The sequence below is a fragment of the Camelus ferus genome, chromosome 14 (assembly GCF_009834535.1).
Source record: "Camelus ferus isolate YT-003-E chromosome 14, BCGSAC_Cfer_1.0, whole genome shotgun sequence".
NCBI lineage: Eukaryota > Metazoa > Chordata > Mammalia > Artiodactyla > Camelidae > Camelus > Camelus ferus.
This window is the reverse complement of record NC_045709.1, coordinates 35,443,676-35,467,989: the sequence shown is the minus strand read 5'-3', so window position 1 is coordinate 35,467,989 and position 24,314 is coordinate 35,443,676. Positions and strand designations below refer to the sequence as shown.

Genomic DNA, 24,314 nt, shown 5'->3' with positions numbered 1-24,314 from the left:
TGACTTACTTCACTTACTATCATAATCTCTAGGTCCATGCACGTTGCTGCAAATGGCATTATTTCATTCTTTTTTATGGCTGAGTAGTATTCCATTATATAAATATACCCCATCTTCTTTATCCAATCACCAGTCAATGGATATTTAGGTTGCTTCCATGTCTTGGCTTTATAAAATAGTGCTGCTATGAACATTGGGGTGCATGTATCTTTTCTTTTTTTGTAACTTATCAAATTTATTTTTTATTATGGATATTGTTATAGCAGAATATAAAAATTAAATGATTAAAGTTTCTTCTAGGAGTACAATTTAACTTCATCTTTAAAAAGTTCATCTATTTTTTTTTAAACTATACATACTCAGGTGAAAAAAGGCTCTTTGACTTAAACTTATGACTTCAGAATTAAACTCTAGAAATAAATACTATGGCCACCTAAAAGTTTATATGGACAAAATGCATAAATTTTCAAATTACAATGTAATATTTGTACACAGAATAACTATCTATACACTTCACTTACATTGCTGATATATAATATTTACCCAAACTGTCTTGAGAAATGGGGCTTGATATAAATTCAAACTAAGAAGATCGTTCTCAATTACAACATTTCTTTCACAACTAATAAGAGATAATCCAAACATTTGCTGAATATAAAAAAGTCCCATACTTCGTGGTGTGTTCTGGGAATCCCAGTATATTTTCAATGAGAGATGTTGACCACGAAGGAGTTCACTGCTGCGCTCACTGGTCAAGTCGGAGGAACTCTGGTCCAGAGGAGGGGACTGCCCTCCATGCACTGGCCTCAGTGCAGCTCAGGCGGAGACCTGACTCTGAGTGAATGCAGCCTGGCAGTTTGGGAGGCCAGAGTGGAGGGGAGGGAACAGCACAGCCTTAACATGAGGGCCCACTCCTGGGAAAGGGACCATCAGGACTTGGTGCGTGGTCCCCTGGCTGGTGTGTAAAAGCCCCTTGTTACGTGCTCGTTCTCGTGACCTCCTCCAGGAACTTGAGCACTGCTAGCATCTCCGCCATCTCTTTTTGTATAGACTGCAGGGGTCTCTCTCTCTCTCTTCAGTTCTTGGATGAGAAAATTGATTTCCTTCCTCGAGCTCAGGTTGACCGTCATCAACTTCCTGTGAGTGTCAGCAAGGCTGGGTGCTCTTACTGGCTCCTTCTCTAGCCTGGCGTTCTTAAGAGTTATCTCCATCCTGGCACACTCCTGTTTAGCCACATAAAGCTTGTCAATGAGGTGGCACTTCTCTTCGATTTGTGCAGCCAGTGTTTTTGCCAGTTGCTTTTCATGTCTTCTATTAAGTCGACTTCTAACAGACTGAATAAGTCTGAAAGTAAATAACACAGCCACCAATAAGGTGAGGACAGGCAGACCCTATCGCTGTCTCCCAGTGGCGGCTCTGGAACATGAGCTGAGAATACAGGCCATTGGGCAGCAGGGAAACCAGGACAGCACTCAGTGTCCTAAGGATCAGCCCAAAGCCAAGCTCCACAGAGGACAGCAGCCCCTCCATGGCACTGACCCATCTAGGGCTCTGCCCAGTTACTGTGGCACCACCAGCCACAACAAGCCCCGGGGGACACCCCAACATTCCACCTGGAACCCAACCAGCAACTGACATCCTGGATTGGTCAGTTATCCAGTCAGTGTCGGTGGGGAGGAGGGGGCGTTTTCAGAGGAGAGGGTTGTAACTAAAATGTCATCTTTTCCATTATTGTCTAATGGTAATTTTGTCTTACCTCTTTCTTTTTGTGTTTATATCTGTATACAATAAATATGTAGTGAAATGTGTCAATGTAAAGTTTATGATTTCATGGATCTTTCAAATTCCTAACCCTTGACAGTATCAGAAAAGTCAGTGTATGAACCATATGTTTGAATCACATCCATTAACACAGAATATATACCTTCTGTCACATTTCAATTGAAAAACACATTCTCAAGACAGGGGTGCATGTATTTTTTTCAAATTAGATATATTTCCTCCAGATATATGCCCAGGAGTGTGATTGCTGGATCATATGGTAACTCTGTTTTTAGTTTTTAAAGTAACAGGGAGATATGTGATCTTGTTTGGGAATAGGGTCATTGCAGATGTAATTCTTCAGATTAAAGTGAGGGTATTTCAGGTGGGTTTAATCCAAAATGGCTAGTGTCTTATCAAAGGGGGGAATTTGGACAGGGGCATGCACACAGGGAGAACACCATGTGAAGATAAAGGCAGGGATCGGGATGACACTTCTACAAGCCAAGGAACCCTAAAAATTGCCAGAAAGCCACCAGAAGCTAGCAAGAAGCATGGAAAAGATTCTCTCCTGCAGCCCTTAGAAGGAATCAATCCTGCCTTGATCTTAAACTTTTAGCAGCCAGGACTGTGAGACAGTATGTTTCTGGTGTTTAAGAGTATGTCGTACCCTGTTACAACAGTCCTAGGAAACTGATACAGGGACAAAAATTGATGCTGGAGAACAACTGCCTTTTTGATGGCAGGGGAGGGATTAGATATAAAAGTTTCTTGAATGTGTAGGAAGAGGGTAAAGAAAATGATTAACCTTGATCATTTTAATATCAAGTACGTACATTAAATTTTAAGAGTAATCATCTAGAGACTAGAAATAAAACATATAGCTTCTAACCCAGCAGTTAGGAAGTGGAGGGCAGAGAAGCAAAATAAAAATATGAAATAAGGTAGATAGTAGAAATACACCTGTAATTACTCTGTCATTAGAATACATGTTAAATGACTAAAATTGCACTAGAAGAGTTTCCTGCTGATGGATGGAAGGAAGAGGGGGGGAAAGAGGAGGGAATCCAGTTACATGCTATTTTCAAGAATCTAAAAAAATGATACAAATGAACTTATTTGTAAAACAGAAATAGACTCACAGACATGGAAGACAAACTTAGGTTACCAAAGGGGGAATCAGAGGGGACAAGGAGGGATAAATTAAGGGTTTGGAATTAACATATACACACTACTATATATAAAATAGATAAACAATAAGGACCTACTGCAGAGCACAGGGAACTATATTCAATATCTTGTAATAACCTGTAATGGAAAAGAATATATATATATGTATAACTGAATCACTATGCCGTACACCAGAAACTAATACAACATTGTAAATTAACCGAATTTCAATTAAAATGGTAATTTACAAGATATGTAAGGCAAAAATAAAGAAATTACTAGGAGGAATTGAAAATTTAACCGACCTCTCAGTAACTGATAGATTAAGTAGGCAAAGAGTAATTAAGAAACAGAAAATCCAAACACATAATTACAGCTTTAACAGTACAGAAAGAACCCACTGAACTTTTATTTACTCTGCTTTAGTTTTAAACAAAAGGAAATTATAAGATTGTGCTTAAAGTAATCCAGGGAAGTATCATGACACAAAAGGAACATTTTAAGAAAAATTGAAAAATGCCACACAGTATTCATGATGCTTCAAAACATGAAATCCCATTGTTCCTTTTCTATAGTTTATAGATAATTCTATCATAAAAGTTTTCAAATAATCATGATATTATAGAAAAATATCAAATTCGAAAGATCATGTGATTACAGTAAGAGTCTGAATTGGAACAACTGAAAAATTGTGCATTCAACTCAATTAATGAGTCGCAATGGCTATGATGAATGCTTGTTCTTTTTGGATCCCAGGTCTCAGGTCACCTCATCACCTAACTAAAAATGGCATAGAAAATACTGAAGAATGCCATCAGGTTCTAACACAGGCATGTCTCCCATTTACAGGGAAGCAAAAAATGTTCAAGAGAAAAACAAAACTTGGCCTTGCTTAGAGCTGGGTAGAAACCGCAAGGAAATTAATCAGATCGAAAATACCTGGTGACTGACTGTTACTGGATGGGCCTGGTTCTGCAGTGCAGCCAGGTGAGACAAATGCACTCAGGACATAAGTGGAGTCACACCAAACTGGAGTGTGCACTTGGAAATAATTTTCTTAGCTCTGGCTGATTGTTTGGCTTCGTAAAAGGGGCAAATTAGCCCAAAGAGGTGAGCAGTTTATCTCAAATTAATTTCTTTACTCATACTTCTTTCTACTGGAATTGACTCGAATGACACAAGGGTGCTGTCTACCCAGGGAGGTCCAGAACATTTGGGAAAGCTGTTTTGTGAAATCATAAACAAGGAACACAGGGCACCTAGGTCTCCTGGAGAAAGTTGGCCCTGCCCTCCCTCCCCCTAACCCAACCTGAAGTTCTCTGAACCAAGCTGAGAACCCATCCACTGAACAACAGCCAACCAAACGTGCAAGAGTTGAACAGAGTGACATTGGCAATGCAGACTGGGTTGTAAGTTACCTTCCTTTATTGCAGAACAATAATGAAAAGACACAGATCGTTATAACGGCTGCCTGCTCCTCCACACAGACCCATCCTTCTACTCACCTATCAGGGAGGTCGGCACACCTAGAGCCGGTATCCTACATGTGTATGGGGTCCTTGCTGATTATGTGAGAGACGTGTCCCCAGTCTGTTTTCACATTTACATTAGCTCCAGGATGTGGGAAGTCCCTAAAGGTCATAATGTTGAGAAATGAAGGATAATGAGAAATAGAGAGCACAGGGACTTCCAAGCTGAGGTAGCAGCTTTTGCAAATCTCTGAACCAAGAAAAAGCTTGATCCGATTAGGGAATGATTAGTACCACAGTTCCACATGGTTAGAGGGCACAATAAAATGGAGGAGTTGGCTATGTTGACAAGACACGAGGCTAAAGAAGAAAGCAGAAGCTGCATCTTATTTTAAGGCAATGGCTCTCGTGCCAATTTAGCTGCATCAGGACCACCTGGAGGGCTCGTTAAGCCCGGAGTCCTGGCCAGCTCCCAGAGTTCCTGGTTTAGTGTATCTGGGGAGGAACGTGAGAATGGCATTTCTAAAGAGGTGGTGCTGACGCTGTTGGTCAAGGGAACCACGCGTTGAAAATCACTGCTCTGAGATGTTTCTACGTTATCCCAAATGCCTTGGAAATGGAAAGAAATAGAAGGCGTCTACTGGTAAGTCATAGCCAACTTGAATCGCGCGTGGTGCCTGCAGAGGGCCAGGTCATGCCTGGGATCCTGGAGGGCAGGCGGGACCTTGAGAATAGTGAAATTTTGAATCAGATGTGGTAGAAAAGAAGAGACAAAGCGTCTAGGGATTCAGGTGGATGGCTGGGTCACTTTTAAAGTGCGGTTGTGGTTGGAGACCATACTTTTGTAGTGGCAAAATTTTATCCGTACTCTGACTTTCCCCAGCATGACTGGGAAGCGCAGGTGTAAGAGGAGAAGAGCGGTGGTTTAGATTCAGAATTCGAGTTTTCCTGAGTCAAATGAAAAGAAGGGGCAAGAAGAAGGGAAATATTGGACGGTGGTGCAATATTATAATTTACAAGAAATAGAGATTTGGTCGTTCAGGTGACCCAAGTATATGTCTTGTTTGTGTTTGGTCTTTATGCATGGTTCCTGGCCCACAGTCCCCCAAATGCTTGGAATTTCCTGAGTGAAAAGAGTAATGGGAGCATTTTTTTATTATAATGTTTGGTCTCTAGTCCTCAGTTTCTGAAAATGCTTCAGAGCCATAAAGGGGAAATGAGTGTATTGGGATTCATGACAAACCCTTTCCAGCACAACTGGGTTTAGGCTAATAAGGTGATTTTCAGAAAGCACCAGGGGAACCAACCATGAATGGAAGAGTGAAACTTTCAGTCCCACCGCCTGGTTTCTGCGGAGGGAGAGGGGCTGGAGGTTGACTCAGTCACCAATGGTCAATGATTTAATCGACCATGCCTGTGTAACAAAGCCTCCATAAAAACATAAAAGGAAGAGGGTGTGGAGGGCTTCTAGGTTGGCGAACCAGAATGCTTCCACGTGACACCACGCTGGGCCCCAAACTCTGCGAGAACAGAAGTTCCTTTGTTTGGGACCAGCGTCCTACGTACCCCCTTATCTGGCTGTTGGTTCACATCCTTTACTATCCTTGTACTAAATCATTAATCTAGTGCGTAAACTGGTTTCCTGAGTTCTGTGAGCTGCTCTAGCAAATTAATCAAACCCAAGGAGTGGGGTCCTCAGAACCTCCGATTTATATCAAGTTGCTCAGAAGTACAGGTAACCTGAACATAATGACCAGGATCTGAAGTCTAAGGAAAGGATCATGGGAACTTCCAATCTGTAGCAGGTCAGTCAGAAGCACAGGTAACAACCTGAGCTTGCAACTGGCGCCTGAAACAGTGAGGCAGTCTCGTAGGACTGAGCCCTTAACCTGGGGGATCTGATGCTCTTTCTGGGTAGATTATGTCAGAATTAAGCTGAATTGTAGGACACCTTGCTGGTGTTGGATAATTGCTTGTTGTTGGTGTAGGAAATCCTGCCCCATACATTGGAATTGGGTGCACAGGACAGCCTTTACCTGTTGTCTAAGCTACTTGGGGAAGGAAATTAAGACAAGTGAGCTCTGATACATGATTTTAAAAAGCCAGGAGCAAGAGTCTAGAAGTTTTGATGATGTCAAAGAAAACATGTAAATGTGTCGTGGTGTAAGTAGAAGGGAAGAGTCAGAATGGTAAATTGTGGCTCAAGCAGATTCGGTTACTTGTACAGTTGGTGAAAATGTAAATTGGTGCAACCACTGTGGAAAACACTGTGGAGGGTCTTCAAAAATTAAAAGTAGAACTACCATATGATCCAGCAATTCTACTCTGGGTATATATCCAGAAAAACAAAAATTCTAATTTGAAAAGATACATGCACCCCCAATGTTCATAGCAGCACTATTTACAGTAGCCAAGACATGGAATTAAGCTAAATGTCCATCAACAGATAAAGAAGATGTGGTATAGATATACAATGGACTGCTGGTCAGTCATAAAAAAGAATGAAATTCTACCATTTGCAGAAATGTGATTGGACCTAGAGAATACTATGTTTCATGAAATAAATCAGAGAAAGACAAATATTGTATATCACTTATCTGTGGAATCTAAAAAATAATAAAAATGTATATGAAAAGCAGAAACAGAATCACAGATATAGAAAACTTACCAAAGGCAGGCAGGAAGGGACAAATTAGGGGTATGGGATTAATAGATACAAACTAGAATACATAAAATAGATAAACAACAAGGATTTACTGTATAGCACAAGGAATTATGTCCAAAATCTTATAATAGCCTATAATGGAATATAATCTGCAAAAATACTGAATCACTATGCTATACACCTGCAACTAATATATTATTACAAATCAACTATAGTTCAATTTTTAAAAAAAAAAGAATGCTAGTTTAGCCAACAAGATCTGAGTCAGAGAAGTTCCAGTTTAGGCAAGAGTGGTTGGGTGGGTTCCACAAACCCCTTGAAACTAAATGCAAAATATTGTGTACCATCTAAAAGATAATTTTTCCCAGAGAGGTGGTTCATAGCTTTCGTCTAAGTCTCTAAAGTGTCTCTAACCCATAGCTTGTTAAGATTCAATGACAGAGGAGGGTGACAGACTGGAGTGGAGGTGAAGATCTCTGGATTTGAGAAGGTGGGAGAACTGTGGAGCAGGACTTCAGGGAGAGAAGAGACTCTAAGGCAGGGCCAAAGTCTACCAGAAAGCAGACAAATCACAGACAGCAAGGAGGTGCCTGTGATGGTCACTGGAGGTGGCAGGTATAAAGGCACTTTGCAAACAGTAAAGCATGTCAGAATCTGTAGAAATTATTATTTATAATTTAATACCTTCTTTTCTGAGTGCTAAAATCAAAATTCCCCCTTTGCATGTTTTTGAAAATACAGAACGGTGAAAGAGACAAAAGTTACAGAACTCCTTAAGTCAGATTATTACTGCTAATTCTGGTAGATTTATATAGTAAGATGATTAATAGCACATGTACCATCTTTCCCAATGCGATCTTGGTATCTGGAAGACCAAAAATCAGATTAAAGCAGCCCGAAGTGAGTAAGCCCTCTCTGTCAGGCTGCATTCGTGCACAGGGGCCACTCAAACTCACTGCTCCAGCAAGACAAACTTGTGTTTGCAAAGACAACATTCATTCCTAATATAAAGTCGTACACATAAATAGGGAAAAAATTAATGCCTCTAGGTCTCTGCGTATGTTATTGTTTTCAGTTGGACATATTTCATATATGGCTCTGATCTTAAAGTACTGATGTTTTATTTTTTACAGGTGTACAATATAGTGATTCACAATTTTTACAGGTTATGCTCCATTTATAGTTATAAAGTACTGGCTATATTCCCCATGTTGTACAATAGATCCTTGTAACTCATTTTAGACATAATAGTTTATACTTCTTGATCCCTTAGCCCTATCTTGTTACCCTCCTTCCCTCTCCCCACTGGTAACTGCTGTTTTGTTCTCCGTATCAGTGAGTTTGCTTCTTTTTTGTTACATTCGCTAGTTTGTTGTATTTTTTCGATTTTTTAGAAGTGACATCTCATTGTGGTTTTTGTTGGCAATGGTACAGCCCCTTTGGAAGACAGTCTGGCAGTTTCTTGCAAAGCCAAACACGGTCTTACCTTATCCATCATCATGCTTCTAAGTGCTTAACCATCCAAGTGATCAAGTCAACATCAGCCATTACTACTCATGTTGATGATACGTACCCTTGATGTGATGAGAATGACACGTTACCTCTGGGACCTTCCTCCCAAAAACCCATAATCCTAGTCTCATCATGAAAACATCATTAGGACACCAGTTCTACAAAATATCTGACCAGTAATCCTCAAAACGATCAAGTACTCCTCAAAACCTCATCTAATCAAAAATGAGAAAAATCTATCCCAGCCAAGTGGAGTGGGAGACTAGATGACTAAATGTAATGTGGTATCCTAGGTGAGCCCCAAAAAATGGCATTAGGTAAAAACTAAGGATATCTGAATAAAGTATAGATTTTAGTTGTTAACATCAAACACAGTTTGTCAAGTGTAACAACTGTATCATACTGATGTACCATGTTAACAATAGGAGGAATTGAGAGTAGCATGTACGGGAACTCTCCGTACTGTCTTCATAATTTTTCTTTAAATCTAAAAGTCATTAAAATAGAAGGTTTATTTTTTAGTTTTTATTAAATTCAACTAGGCTAGAGAGGCTACTTAGTAACTGTGGAATATGTCTTTTTAATAAAAAAAAATTACTGAACTATTAATATATACCAAACAATTAAAAATCTATTCCTAAGTCCCAATCTATATAATAAAATTACAACTTAACTGAATAGATAGGTCAGATCTCCTACTAACAATGTACTATGTAGCACTTGCTAATTTGGAAAAGATGAGAGAGAAAGTGTGGGCCTTTAAGTGTAAATAAGGCATTTGCTTAAGGGTCTTAGCAGAAGAAAATAAATAAAAGATACTCAAAATATAGATGTGATTATAGCACAGAGTGGCTCATTTCTATTCATCATCAGAATCACGTTAGATGTTAGGTGTCATACACAGCAATGAAGAATGGTGAATGAATCAGCAAGAAGACCTGCATGCTAATTGTATTATTAATGAGCTTTTTTTTTTCACTGTTTTTAAATTAAGTAAGAGAATGTGTATTTTACAGCAGGGAGCCAGACTTAGTCACCCTTTTCTTTCCCTGGCATATGTAAACAAGGTCAAGTAGCCCACTTCAACCACAGCAATATGCAGAAGACCTTGATTCTCTTGATATGCCTGCTGTGATGGTGAAACACGGCTTGGTGTTTGGTTTTACCATTGCGCCGTGTGACTTTATCATAGGCCAGATCATGGCTAGGACTGAGCATTGGAATGATGCTGTCCTTGGAGGTTCACCCTATGGGAGTAACTTATGGTGATGCCTTGTGTAAGGGGATGGTTCAGAATTCTCTTGGATTATATCTAAGAAGCCTCCTGTATACAGCCAAATTGTTCACTACAGAGAAAGTTTCTTGGTTAGTGGTCAAATCCATAAGAATTTAAATGGTTTACTGCAGTACCACACTATAATCCTGGACAATGAGTAAAGTTCTAGGTTAAAATAAGGTTCCTGAATGGCACCATCCTATTAGAACCATGCACAGCTGCAGGTGAACGGTGTTCACTGCACAGATAAGAACCAGCCTTGCCCAAGCCACAGATTGGTGATGTTTAACCTGAAAACTATGAAGAGGAAGCTGAGCTACCCTTCCAGAAGAGTAGAGAAGGAGAGAAGGACAGAATGATCCCTCAGTTGCCTGGGATACTAAGGTTGCCCAAGTGTCCTAAACACTCCATGAAAGAAAGGCTATGTCCACATACCTCGGTCACCCACAACTGAGAAACAGCTTTTTAACAGATAGAACATTCATAAACTGAAGGAGGCAGCCAACAATACAGGGAGGGGTAACAACCATGGAGAAGGGATACAACTGCCAGACGAGATGAGAATGCATCCTGGGGAAGTCTGGTGAAGTTGGCTGGGAGCAGCCACGTGATGGTTACCCGAGGCAAGGGAACACCCAAGATGCTCAGAGTCGTGTGGTTTTTTGTGAGTTGACTGCTACACCCACATCTGTCAGTAAGTAAATGGCCCTCACTCACCACAAAGCTTGCTCATCTACAGTGTCCAACTAAATCAAAGAAATCACAAGACACCAACCCCACATAACCCAGTTCAAACTGCCAATGGGTCAAGGGATCCTCGCCACTATTTCCCCCCAAACCATAGCGAAGAAGACTAGGCAACAGGTGTTATCCACCACATTGATGAGAATGTCCCTTTAGGCGAGGTCCAACGTTCTGCAAGAAGCGGGCCAAGGGTGGAGCCTTTGGGAGGCATGCTGAATATAGCACAGATGTCACCGGGGATCCAAGCGCTCTCTGCAGCTGTTCGGCTTCCACAGACACGGATCCTCTTGGATATTTCTAGGCCAGAATTAGTACCCATGTTCCACGTGCTCCCTTACGTTGTTTGGCTGACCTTCTTCCTGCCCTTTCTGAGAAAGTGGCTGACCTGAGAGTGCAGAATAAAAGCTCCAAAGAGCTTCATGCTGTGCTCTTTCCCTAAATAGCTGTGGTCTGTCTTTAGACTTGCAAAAAGCCACACAGCAACAGTGAAACACAGTTGACCCCAGTAAAGGAAATTACTGGACCAGGCTAAGCCTGTCCCCTTAACTCCAGATCCACAAATCCAAGGGACAGATATCAGCATTCCTGAATCAAGAATTGTCCTGGGACTAGAGTGATGAAAAAGTATAGTGGAAATAGGGCTGAACTGAGGTTGGAGGTCTCAGTTTCTCATCGTCCTTAACCTAGTGACCTTGGGCAAGTCAGCTAAAGTCTCTGAGCCTTTGTTCTTGCTATCTTTAAAAGCAGGGGCAGACATGTCCTACATGGTGTCCACTGGCAACTCTGGCTTTGCTCTCCACCCTGCTCCAACCTGCTTTCTGCCCTGGGAGGCTGACTTGTAGGAATGACATCAAAGTCTCCTTTGCCTTCTAGCTTCTGGTTGGAGTCTGCCAATGGATAGACCCCGGAAGAGGTTAGAAGGAGGAAGGAGAGTGAGACTGGGTATTCATCCCCTGATTTTTTGCTGCAGGGTCTCCTAGGAGTGGCAAGGTGCCTCTCCTGAAGGTCACTGCTCTCTCCCGGCAGCCCCCTCCACACAGTCATCTCCCAGCTTCTGATAACTTCCGCTCTGCTTACCGCTCAGGTCTTCTGATGGTAACAACACCACTGTCACTAGCCCTGGGGTATTACACCATCCTGTATGGTTTCCTAGCCCTGCCTGTACTTTGGAAATGCTTTAGCAAGTTTAAAGCCTTCCAGAAGCATCCTAATTTGAGAGTGCAAACTCTTTCCCAGCTAGGGCTGTGACTAATACAATGAACTAGATTACAGCCATGCTGAATATCATCGGGTACTTCTGAGATTTAAATTGCATTTTGATTTGAATTTTATGGATACTGACTAAATCTGATAGAAGACTGAAACCAGCTTCCATAGCCCCAATTAGGAGTTTTTGGATTTGTCAAAATTGTTTTACTATTCTAGTTGACTGATGCTAACAGTAAGTCAACAGAATACATTTCAACTCAAAAAGATAACTTATTAGCAAAATTTCACTGTGTTTTACATATCAGCATGTCATATAAAACTTTATTCAAGTGGGGAAACTGGCTTTACTACTTTAAAATGTTTGGTAACCACTGGTAGATGGCTTGTAAATTCCTTCCAAGATTCTAAGACTCTAAATATTGCATTTTGAGGAGTTGGGCATTACCAAACCCCTCTCAACCACGCTTCTGGACAATGAAACAGGGAGGCAGCCACTGGAGGCAAAGTACAGGGAAAACTCTGCAGACCATTTCCACCCCTGCCGGGGGTGACAGCCACTGGAGGCAGATACCAAGCATGGGTAATGGAATGAGTAGTGACCCTCCCAGCTCCCGCCTTCCCTCACCTGAAATGGTCATTCTTTGCTTCATCAAGATCTCTCTTGGTAATAATATAACAATACTCACAACTACCTAGCATTTCTGTGCCAGGCCCGGGCTTAGAACTTGATCTTTGTAACTGGTACCTGACATGACAGTCAACACAGAATGCTGTCTGCCCAGTCACCCTGACCAGCAGGAAGTCCAGTGCCCACCTCCACCAGCGAAGTGCTCCCCACACCTGATTTCCACTCCGTGGGGGGAGGGGGCTTCCAGACAGTTCTGCTGGCTGCCTCTCCTCATGCTAAAATTCAACCAAAAGCACTTCACCCCAAACTAGACAGGGTTCCCTTTTAGGTCATTCCTCAGTGGTGCTTTTTCTGAGGTCCAACTCTGCCCTCACGAAGGCTGGGTAGAGGCAGGTGGAAAGCAGATCACCTTCCTCGGGGACCGAGAGACACCTGGACTCTGTGCTTTTCAGTAACTCAGGTTGTGGGCAGCTCCCACCACCACGTCTGGGCCACACCTCTTTCTACCTCATTGGTAATTTCATTTCAGCATCTCTATCACCCTCGTCCTGCTTAGGGTCCCCTGGGCCATCCAGAAGAGCGTTCTAAACTTTGATTCTTGGGGACAAGGGGTTAGGGTCTTAGTCCCTTCCCGCCCAGAAGGTCCAGTGCCCTGTATGCAAGCTGTCAGTAGAATCATCTAGCACTCTGCTTTGCAAAAGAGGCATGGGGCAGGAGACCGAGGGAAGGGCTCCCCCACCCAGCAGTAATTCACATCTTCTCCAGAGTGATATTTGCAGTCTCTACCAAAAGCTGGCTGAGGTTTCAGGACCTGAATCGCCAAGCACTGCCAACAGTACACATCCTGTTTACTCAGCTCTATTACTCCCATGTTGCAGCTGAAGAAACAGGCTCAGAGAAGTGACATAACTTGTCCAAGATCACCCAGTGAGGTTTTGAAGTCAGGTCTATTAAATTCCACAGCTCAAGGTCTTGATCCACATGGAGGCTCCACCCTCTTGGCATCTCTCCTTGTTCCTTTTAAATGGATAATCGATTATTCAGGAAGATCAAGTTTTCGAGGCTGCAACACAGGCTGTCCCTACACCCAGGAAAAGGCAGAGCTGCATCTCCTCCTTTCAGGGCTGAAGAAAATGCAAACAAGTATTGCTATTTCTAATTTCTATTATGAGCAGAGATCTCTCAAATAAATCCTACTGCTCTGACTTTGAATTAATCTTGTATTGTCAGGATACTAGATTCTAAAATAGAGCACTCGGGGAGCCAGGAGTAATTTTTAGAATCACAGTGAATTACAGAGCAAACCGAGGCTCAAAGTCAGAGGAAGGCACATGTCTCTGATGAATGAGTTAGCAAAAAAATGTGTTCTACTTCAATTCAAACCCTGGAGTCAGACTGTGCTGTTTTTAGAATCCGTAAAGGTTCTGCGAAGTTCAACTCAAGTTCAACGGTGTAAAGAAGAGGCATTTGACTGTCATTGCAATACAGGGAGGAAGAGCTCCAGCTTTGCAAGCAGGAAAGCAGACCTCAGTCCTGGCTCTGCCTTGGGTGGGTGCATTATTTAACTTACCAGCTCAGAACCCTCAGCTATAAAAGAGAGATAATAGTACCTCCTTTGTTGTGAAGAGTCAAAGAGATCACATATGCCCAGCCCCAGACCAGTCCTGCCACATGGGAGACACTCAATAAATATCCAGTATTCAAATGATCAATAGAACAAACCACCTGGTAGTCACTCATAGACTCCTCAATAAGGGTTCATTTCCTCCTCTAAGTTGAAGCATGGGTGTGATTAAGGGCACCCAGGGGGAGAATAAAAAGTGAAAACTGAAGGGCCCAGACTGAGCAGCATGTGCAGGGATGGCCAGACCGACACTCACAGGAAGAGGACCCACAGGAACTGCCAGGAGGTGGGGTCCCCGGTTGCGGGGAGAAGGGAAAGCCAGCCGAGGGGGCAGAGATTTACAACCGCAGAGATGTCCACGGTTCGGTATTGATGATTAGAATGGAAGTACTTCTGGGTGATTAGAAGATTAGAGGCCCTTGGGTTCCATGATCAGGGTTCCAGCAGAAACAGACGGCAGCTCCAAAGAGAGTTTAACAGAGACTATTTACAAGGCTTGGGGCACACTTATGGGAAAGTAGCAGAGGTGAAGTTCGCTGGGACTGAAAACGGCAGGAAGCCTCTACCACCCCTGGGCTTACAAAGGGGATCAGGTTCTCCAGGGCCCAGCAGAAACAGACTGGAGGAGGGGCCATCCACCGGAGGTGGGGGCTCAGAAGAAGAGGCAGCCAGTGCCAAGCCCAGCGCTTCAGGGCAGGTGTGTAGAAACCAGTGCCGCTGACTCCCTCCCCGACCCTTCCCTGTGCTTCTACCCTCACCCTCCCCCCACCCCATCTCTCTATAGCCCCTTCCCTCCATCACCCCCTCCCTCCATCACCCCCTTCCCCTCCTCTTCTCTTACTCTGCCGTTTTCCACTAGAAGCCAGAAGTCAAGGGAGTGCAGGTGAGGCCTCCTGGGGGGATGAGGGGAGGATGGGCCTGTGGCAAAGGAGAATAACCAGCACAGGTGAGAGAGCGCAGTTTTAGCAGCAGGGAGGTGGGAGGGGTAGGGAGAAGGTACAGCAGGCCCTCTACTCACAACGACTCTGGAAACTGCTTGAATCTCTGTATATACCTGCAAAATAAAATATAACACAGCACCACTGCTTGTAAGACAGTCGACGATTCAGAATTTCCACGCAGTCTCCCCAGCCTCTCCCCAGCTGGTCTGAACTGAGATTTACTGCCTGCTGTCACGGTGAGCAGCAGATCAAGCTCTTTTTAAGTCTATAATAAACACATCTCTGCGGCTCTCTCGGATGGCAGCGAGCCACTGCACTATTTCTCTTAGAAATCGTAATTCCCAAATCTGAAAACAATTTGAAAAAGAACTAAAAAAAGGCCCACGTCTGCTCTGCTGCTCTCTCTGCGCCATCACTGTGCAGGGAATAGAGCTATTTCAGCTCTTGCGAGGACAGATGTGCCTGACCCACCTTCCCTCCCTGACCGCCCTGAGCTATCTTTGAAACTGGGTCTGCGCGGGGCCCAGCGTGTCCTCAAAACCTTGGCGCGAACCCAGCGGGCACCAAGGACTGGGGGGTGTGGCTTTTGCTTTGCCCGACTGCCCGCCTCTGGCTGCCATCGCAGATGCACGAGCGCATGCGCGCACTGGCACAGCTCACCCTTCAAAATTGGGAAAGTCAGAATGCGTCACCCCACCTGCAGCAGACTTCCTGGGTGGAGTTGGAGCTGCAACTTCTCTTCCCACCTGATTGTCCCCAGGCCAGGGAGTACAGCCTCACAGTCAGAAACCCCAGGGGCAGGAGAGGCCTGGCAGCTCATGGAGACGCCAGTCAACGCATCAACTCTCTACAGCCCCTGCCCACCACCTATCCGCAATTCTGACAACCTCAGGCTTGGTCCCTTTTCCTCTTGGCCTGGTTAGAACATCCCTCACTAGAAATTTCCCAGACCTTCTGAATGTGAAGTGTGACAGGGTCAGGGGTGCTGGGGCGTAAGCCTCACCCTCCCTCTCTTCAGGGCTTTCCACTAGTTAACAAGTGGGTTGGACCATATGGAATTGCTGTTACTCTTGGTTCAAAAACGGTCAAATGTCAGCATGCAAGGAGTTCAACCTAAATCACAGACAGAACCAACAGTCAAAATATCAGCTTGATGAATGGCTTGGAAAATGCCCAACAATTTCCCAAAGACAAGGCTCTTTGGGAGAAACTAGATTAGAAGAAGCATATAACCCAGGTCTTAGTGGAATTTGCAGTGAACATTGCCTAGAATTGATGACCAGGGCTGCCACTCCCCTCAGAGCACAGGGAGAATGGGGGTTTTCCCCATCCAGGGGACGGCTCACTGAGGTGCCCTGGTGACCTGGAAAGTCAGTAGAGGTGGCAAGAGGAAGGGTCGGGGGAGGGTTACCCCTTTTCCTCATCATGAACCCTGAAAAGTGGCCACCCCATAGGTTGTCCTGCACTAGTCTGGGGTGTGAACACATCAAAGTAAATCTAGAAACACAACATGGTTGTGATGGTTAATTTTATGTCAACTGGACTAGTCATGGGGGGCCCAGATAAAACATTATTTCTGATGTGTCTAGAAGGTGTTTCCTTCTGGATGAAATTAGCATTTGAATCAGTGGACTCAGTAAAGTAGATCACCCTCCCCAATGTGGGTGGGCACCGTCCAATCCAGTGAGGGCCTGAGTAAAACAAAAGGTGGAGGAATGTAGAATTTGCCCTTTTTTTTTCCCCTGCCTCACTGCTTGGGCTGGGACCCCTCACCTCATCTTCCGCTCCTGGATTTGGATTTACATCATTGGCTCCGCTGGTTCTCAGGTCTTTGGACTTAGCTGACTTATACCACCGGCTTTCCTGGGTCTCCAGCTTGCAGGTAGCAGATCACGTGAGCCAACCCCTTGTAATGAATTTCCATTTATATGCGTGTACATCTCCTACTGGTTCTCTTTCTCTGGGGAACCCTGACTGACACAGTGGTTCAGCCAAAGAGCACCCTGGTACTCTGCTCCCCCAAGCTACTCATGACTTCCAAGGGCATAGGTAGAACCAAGAAGTTCTCATAGTCCCTAAGTGGGGATTCAGAAGCTGAGTTGAAAGGAGCAATGGGCCTGCATGGTGAGGGGAGGGAACAACCAGCCGCAGAGCCTGGAGTGGACTCACTGGACAGGGAGCCAGGTGGAGACCAATGCAGAAATTCAGGGCTCTTTGAACATCAGTAAGATCCAAAGCCAGGTCACCTGGGAGGGCTACCAGGCTCCACTTAGCCTGAGAACAAATAAGACATTAATTCCCACCAAGACCATAGATGCAAATGCCAGTAGGGGGTGTGGCAAGCAGAGTCACCAGGGATAACCTGCACCTAAGGAAGCTGTATAGGTCACCCCATGCTCCACACATCCAGCAACCATCTGGGACCAGTGGGAGAGAATAGTATCGAAACAGACAAACAAGCAACTGTTGTAAAACATTGACTTACTCTCGGACCTGTTTACAAGTACTAGATTAGACAATATTTTTTTTCTCTACTCCTTATTGTGGTGATGTTTGTGAGGGCAACTAGGATAGCTATAGGAGAAAATTAAGAAACATCTGAGAATAGTGTGAGTAAAATCTGTGACCCTACTATACTGTTTTAAAGTAATTTATTTTGGAGAAACAACACAGACTACATTACAGTCTTTCCTGGTACTTGCATAATCTAGTGTGGATTCTGGTATATAACGCATACACATGCCATCTAAAAGGTTTAAAAGTGCAAGGCTGAAACAGATTCAGTAATTGGTCCTAGCTCCTCCCTGTTTCCTGTATCTATTCCCTTTGTCATGTGATTGTGCAGTTACTGCTACACAAAAGATGGTGTGAGCTTCCCCATCCCTTGAAATTCTACGTGACTTTGTGACTTGCTTCAGCCAAAGACATGTTAGTAGGAACTTGATATGTGGTTATATGTTAAGGCCTATTCTCAGATTCTTCCATCACCTTAGAGACAACAGGCCCTGGCCAGCGTGCTGATACCAGGAGAAGGATAAGAGCTGCATGGCGCAGAGCCCCTAGCTGGCCCACAACATGAAACACAGTTGTCTCAGCTGACTCAAATTCATGAGCAAGAAATAAACATCTATTGCTGTCTGACTTTGAGATTTTGATGTTGTTACGCAGCTATAGATGACTGACACAGAGTTTAATATGACATGATCAACATGGACCCACAGACACAATTAGAAACTAGAGTATATTTTGTTAAATTCCTGACAAGTACAGGGAGCACTGTTAATATAGGGAAATGATATATCTGAACAATAGAAAATAGAATATAGATAAAATTTCTTCCCCACCACCACCAACACAATAAAAATAAATCTCACTGACAGGAATTTTACTTCACTAGAAAACAAATGAACAAAGGAAGAACAGCTATCTGAACTTCGAGTTTTTCAAAGGATGCTATTTTGGGGAGATATTTAGCGCAATAAAACCTCATCATATAAACTCATTACAAACTTTTCCTGACTAGGCAATTTTGATGATGATATGTGGTTCTGGTTCAAGAAAAAAAGCAAAGAAACTAGTATTAATTTTTGAAATTTAAGATGTTCTTTGAGATATAATTGCAATATAACATTATAGTGGTTTCAAGTGTACAACATAATGATTCAATTGTATATATTGTGAAATGATCCACAATTAGTCTAGTTAACATCTGTTACCATACGTAGTTACAAATTTGTTTTCCATGTGATGAAAAATTTTAAGATCTACTCTCTTAGCAACTTCCAGGTATACAATGCAGTATGATTAACTATAGTCACCATGCTGTAAAGTACATCCCTGTGACTTAAGTATTTTATCACTGGAATTTTGTACCTTTTGACCATCTTCGCCCATTTGCCTACTCCCCACCCCCCACCTCTGACAACAATCTGTTCTCTCTTCTTTAAGTGTGATGCCTCCTGCTTTGTTCTCAAATTTGCATTGGCTATTCAGGTTCTTTTATGGTTCCATACAAATTTTAAGATTGTTTGTTCTATTTCTATGAAAAATGTCATTGGAATTTTAATAGGGACTGTATTGAATCTGTAGATTACTTTGCATAATATGGACATTTTTAACAATATTCTTCCTATCCATGAATACAGAGTATCTTTCCATTTTTGGGGGGTGTTCTTCAATTTCTTTCATCAGTGTCTTATAGTTTCCAGTATACAGATCTTACCTCCTTGGTTAAATTTTTTCTTAGGTGTTTTATTCTTTTTGTTGAAATTATAAATGGAATTATTTTCTTAATTTTTCTTTTTGATAGTTTGTTGTTAGTGTATAGAAATGTAGTAAATTTCCGTGTATTAATTTTGTATTCTGCAACTTTACAGAATTCATTTATTAGTTCCAGTAGTTTCTTGGTGGAATCTTTAGCATTTTCTATATATAGTTTCATGTCATCGGTAAGAGTGACAATTCTACTTCTTCCTTTCCTGTTTGGATGCCTTTGTTTCTTTTTCTTGCCTAATTGCTCTGGCTAGGACTTCTGATACTATGTTGAATGAAAGTAACAAGCATGGGCATCTTGTCTTGTTTCTGATCTTAGAGGAAAAGCTTTCAGCTTTTCATCACTGAGTATGATGTTAGCTGTGGGCTTGTCCTTTATTGGCCTTTATTATGTTGAGGTACATTTCCTTTATAATCACTTTGTGGATAACAATCATTTTTTTGAAGGGCTAAAGAACTTAAAAACTTAACAATGCTAATGTCTATCTCTATTTAATAAAGATTGAGATGGGAACATTTTCTAAATAAGAATAAAGAGCAAGTATCTATTCAGTTTACTCTTTCTTTTTAATGAGGGTAGTAGCAACCTTGCATCATTGGGGTCTGGAATGTCTTTTCCAAATCTTAATAATGTATATGATTGTTATAATTTCAAATACAAGCCTGGAAACAACTAGTAGTTTTATATAATAACCCAATCAGATCAAATTTTAGATTGTCTTTGGTTTATAACTATTTCAGAGTCAAAAGGTGGGTAAAGGGATTTTAAATTCCAAAAGAACTAGAAATTCAAGTTCAAAGGTACCTGACTGAAACCTCTAATGGAAAAAAATACGAAAGCGAATATATGTACATGCATGACTCAGAGACCGACACATTGTAATTGACTGTACTTCAATTTTAAAAAAAAAGGCACCTTACTGAAACTTACTTTAAAGCTACTGAATCTCAGCAAGTCACTTACTAAAGGTCACGGTTTCATTCCTAACTAACAGAGGTTAGATTGGGACTGACCACTACTATCTGATAATGTCTTTGTAGTATGTGTCCTCTCCTGTCAGGAAGAATTCATTTATTCTTTACTTATTCAGCAAATATTTATGAATTGTTTACCTTATGATGTCAGTTACTCTACACTCCCAACCTCAAAGAGCTCACCATTAGTGGGGAAGCCATGTAAGAGAACCAGCCTCCACAACAGAACAAAAGTGGTTTGTAATCTGTTAGCACACAGAGGAGGGCAGCCAACAGGGCCAGGAGAGGCCATCCAGAGGAACTGACACACTGGAACTTGGTCCTGAAAAATAGATGGCAGTTAGCCCAACAGGGGAGGACACTCCAGAGAAAAGGAACATCATGTTCAAAGATAAAGCAGGGAGAATATGGAGTATCTGGGGAATGGTATTTCCCTGTGTACACACTTGGCAGTAGGGGAAGATGAGGCCAGAAAATTATACCAGGCCAGGCCAGTAAAGAATTCTCATGCATGCTAAGGACATCCCAAAGACTGACTCTTGAAGCAGGTAAAAGACCAGCCTTGGGCCAATAAAGAACAAAATTTAATTCTGACTCTACAAATCCACATTTAAGTCCATGGCATCCAGAGTACTATTACTCTTTAAAAAATAAATGTACATCAAGATTCAGAAGGAAGTGTTAGCTGTGTTTACCAAGGGCAACATGATTCCATCAGCTGATTTTAATTAGACCAATATTGGCATTTTACAGTAGGAGTGGACCTTTTAGGAATAAGGAGCCAGAGTCAGATCACCTTACATTCATTCTGATTTCTGCACTTAATCCTTTTCCAAATCCACAGCCTGGAATTACCTTCCAGGAAGAAAGAAGCTCATTTTTTCATCTATTCACATGGATAGGTTCACCAAGGACCAGCAAGTTGGAGCACATAATAGTAATAACACTGTTGAAACATTCAGGGTGCGTAAAGCACTGTGATAGACACCTGTCATGAATCACTTCATCACGCTTCGCGGGCTCTCCAACAGGGGGCGGGTAGAGTAATGGAGCTCTTTGGCTGTAAGTAAGAAACATCAACCCAACTTAAGCCGAAAGTGTCTACAGGGGTGCCTCACAGAACCTGAGAGAATGAACCCAACAGAGCTTTTGGAAGTGGCAGCAGCCAGAAACTAGGAGAAACTCTCCAGCTCTTGCCTCTGCTTCTCTGGAGGGCAGATGGGAAGGAAGGCCACCCCGGGGAGAGGGGCAGGTGGTATGAAGCCACAACAGCATGCGAGGATCCAAGAGTTTGGCTGTGGCTGCAGCACGTGTATATGTGTGTGTATGCAGGACGGGTGGAAGCGTGAGCTGGTGAGATGGGTCAGGACAAGTCATGCAGGACTACAAAGTTTCTCATGTCATCAATTATAATTTCATTTACTAGTTCATGAATTATAATTTGTAATCATAGACTGTATTTTTTAAGTATGAGTGTGACAAAATCAAATATTTTTGGAAGATTTCTACCTAGACACACATGCAAATGTACCCATCAGTAAATAATGTTTTAGCACTGCCTCCATGACAGGCGCTGTTCTGAGTGCTCTTCATGAGTATGTATTTACTCTCCACAACCACCCATTAACCTGGGATGACATCCTGCTCTGTCACCTAGTCAGCATGTGATGGTGGGCGAGTTATGTAGCCTGGTATCCGATTCCTCACCTGGAAAGTAGAGATAACACTTACTTCTGAAGGTGCTACTGGAAATGGAATTTAAACCTTATCAAAGCACATAGCACACCCAGCCAGCCCATCATGCTCCATGAATGATAGTTTCTGCAGTGAAGCATCTCTAGTCCTCCTATCTGAACGAGGAGCCAGAGGTAAATAGGGAAGCAGCCTAATGCTCGACAGGAAGAAAGTAACTAAGTGAATTATACTGCAAATTATAAACTCAGTGGGATATCAAGAAACCACTTTAAAAGATAAGTATGAAGGCCATAAGAAACTTTAAAGTGATTAGTGTAAAATGACACAACATTCTAGATTTACTCTGAGTATAATTATGTAAATATATAGGCTGCACTGGAAAGACGTAAGGAAAAATAAAAATAGAATAGTAAGGTTATGGATTTTTTTGTAAATATTCATTCTGGTGCTCAACATTGTTAATAATTAGGGGAATGCAAATTTAAACTACATTGAGATACCATTACACACCCACCACAACACCTAAAAATCAAACAAAGGGCAGATAAAACCAAGTGTTGAAAAGGAGCAACTAGAACTCTCATACAGTACTATGGAAGGATAAATTCTTCCACCAGTTTGGAAGTCATCTGGCAGCATCTACTGAAGTAAAGAGAGTTATGCCCTGTAACTTAGTATTTTCACTCTTGGGTATAACACCAACAAAAATAAGTGGTTATCTTTGCTAGAAGACAAGTATAAGAACATTCATGGCAGCACTATTCAAAATGGCCCCCAAGCCAGAAACAACCCAAGGGTCCTTCTACAGAAGCATGGATAAATAAACGCAGTGTATTCATGCAACGGAATGCCACACAGCAATGCAGAAGAACCAATTACTGCTACACACAACACGGGTGAATCTCACAGACATAATGCTCAGCAAAAGAAGCCAGAATCCCACTTATAAAAAGTTCAAAAACAGGAAATGCTAATCTATGGGGATAGAGAGAGGCCAGAGGCATGATTATTTGGGGGGTACTGGGGGTACTGGTTAGGAGAGAGCATAAGAAACCCTTCTGGTATGATGGAAATAGTCCAAAGTTAATCTAGGGGATGGTTACAGAGGTGTATAAAATTCATTGAGCTAATCACTTAAGAGCTATATACTTTGGTGTTATCTAAGTTATACCTCAATTTTTGAAAAAACAGAAAATTATTAATATTAGTATCATAAACTTTTTTAAAAATTGAAATCCGACAAAACTTTGAGATACAATCTGCTTGACTTCCTCTTCTCTCTTTTCTCTTGAAGTTTTTTGAGTTTGGAGAATTACCTGATGTACTCAGTGAGAACACATTTCTAAAACAAAAACAGTTGGCCATTTTAAAAATATTCTGCCTGAGCATAATGCAGTTAAATCTATTTTTGATCTTGTTTTTTCCATTTTATTTCATAACATTGGACCATCTTTTCTTCTTCAGCTCCTTCTGAGCCATAGTTTGTCCACTTGTAAAAAGGGTGAGAATTTTCTGTGCCTCATTTGAGCCATAAGAATTTGTGAGCAAAATCCAGCTAGCACTCAAAAACATTTGGATATTTGGGGGAATATTTAGAATATGTGATGTAATATTCCAGCCTAGACTAGCCTATGCACTGGACATGTTCGTAGATTCCCTTATAGTTAATGAGATTCTTTTTGTTGCAAACATCTCCCCCTTTTTAACTTCTATCCCTTGAGTATATGCTGTATTCTGAAACATAAACTCTTAGAAGTTTCTGACCATTCAGTTTAGGTAACTGATATACCTTTACTAGATTCTTGAGCTTTGCCTCTCCTGGAGTAAAATTGTATGTTGAATGGAGTTCTAAAGAGACACGTTGAACTCCAAGTTGTATCTTATCTGGGTGATCTAGGTAGCTATGTAGATGGGGTGAGAGACTTGTCTGCAGAAATCCTTTCCCTGTATACTGGGAACCTCCCTTTTCAGGGTCAACTCTAAATATTCTTGGATCCCAGAATCTCCTTCAGAATCCACCCACTACCTCCCTGACCCCTTCCCCTCCAGAAAGGGAGAGGGGAGGGGAGCTTGTCTTCTGCAGATATCTGATGGCTGGAGCACTCCCTGACTGCAGTGACCTCCCCCATTAATACTTATTGTAAACTAGAATGGCTCAAAAACTGTGTCATTCCCCATTTCTTTAGCCAATTCACCTTACATTACATCATCCATCCAGCGGATAAAGAACACAGCTCATGTTGGTTCTGCTAATGCAATGTGTTTTCCCCATTTGGGAAAAGAAGACCAAGGGAGCTTTTCCTCCATCTCGGGGGGGGGGGGGGGCGGGGGCTCGTGCTCCCTGGACCTCCTCCTGCACTTTTCTACCTGGCA

At 42.3% G+C, this 24,314-nt stretch overlaps 1 long non-coding RNA gene across 3 annotated transcripts; it reads right to left on the bottom strand.

Annotated features, from left to right (window-relative positions):
• Positions 1-215: 215 nt before the first annotated feature.
• Positions 216-15,410, bottom strand: LOC116668655. 3 transcript variants are annotated; one of them, XR_004325890.1, is made up of 3 exons: positions 15,077-15,410; positions 14,900-14,976; positions 216-1,344 (listed from the first exon to the last, which is right to left on the bottom strand). It is a non-coding gene; the product is annotated as an uncharacterized LOC116668655 (long non-coding RNA). The 3 variants fall into 3 exon arrangements; XR_004325888.1 differs by lacking the exon at positions 216-1,344 and adding an exon at positions 7,419-13,558; XR_004325889.1 differs by lacking the exon at positions 216-1,344 and adding an exon at positions 7,419-13,558 and having other exon boundaries at positions 15,113-15,410.
• Between the last annotated feature and the right edge of the window lie 8,904 nt (positions 15,411-24,314).